This window comes from Cyprinodon variegatus, unplaced genomic scaffold (genome assembly GCF_000732505.1).
Source record: "Cyprinodon variegatus isolate N-32 unplaced genomic scaffold, C_variegatus-1.0 Scaffold729, whole genome shotgun sequence".
NCBI classification, from domain to species: Eukaryota; Metazoa; Chordata; class Actinopteri; order Cyprinodontiformes; family Cyprinodontidae; genus Cyprinodon; species Cyprinodon variegatus.
In genome coordinates this window covers 44,260-45,050 of record NW_015151182.1, presented here as the reverse complement: position 1 = coordinate 45,050, position 791 = coordinate 44,260, and positions in this window count along the sequence as shown.

Genomic DNA, 791 nt, shown 5'->3' with positions numbered 1-791 from the left:
CTTCCCAAGAAGCGAGCCCGGATGGTGAGCAGCTGCCTTCTGTAAACTCGAAGCAACTTCTCTGATCTGAGTAAGATTACAATTTCTATCAAAATCTGTTGTCATGCCTCCTGGTTATTTCATTTAATAAGTTATTAAGTGTTATTTAAAGAGTTTGTGTCGAATGATCTCTTTTTAGGAAAAAGAACCAGAGAGAGAAAGCTTCAAAGTGTAGACACAGAGAGTCTATATTTAACAACTTTATCCCAGGGATTTTATTGTTTTGATTCGTTTATTGGAATATAAATAATGTGAAACAAATATTACTTAAATTAGAACCTTTTATTTTATTTTCCTTATGTAATTTAATGGAATCGCTGTGAAAAAGGTGGGAGATTAGTCAAACTAAATCACCAAACACCCATAACAACCAACCAAATTCATCTGAAGGTTCACATGAGGCCATTTTTACAAACATAAATCTTTCTTTTTCTATAATAAAGGTTTCCCCCATTAAAGTTAAACTCACTCCATCTCTCTCTGAGCAGTTGTGGGTTTTTGGAGACCTTTAGCCTCCTGTGATCTGCTCTCAGGGTGAACTTTCTAGGAATACCAGACCTCAACATGTTGGAAGATGTTCTGAAGGTGCATTTCTATGCTTCTTTCCTAACAGTGGATTCATGGATTTCAGATCCTTCTGACCAGATTGAGAAGCTGCATCAAACCAAATGTTTTGTACTAGAAAAAAAAAATAGAATAAATAAACATTTGATAAGCATCACAGTTTAAAGGAATAGTACACCCAAAACATG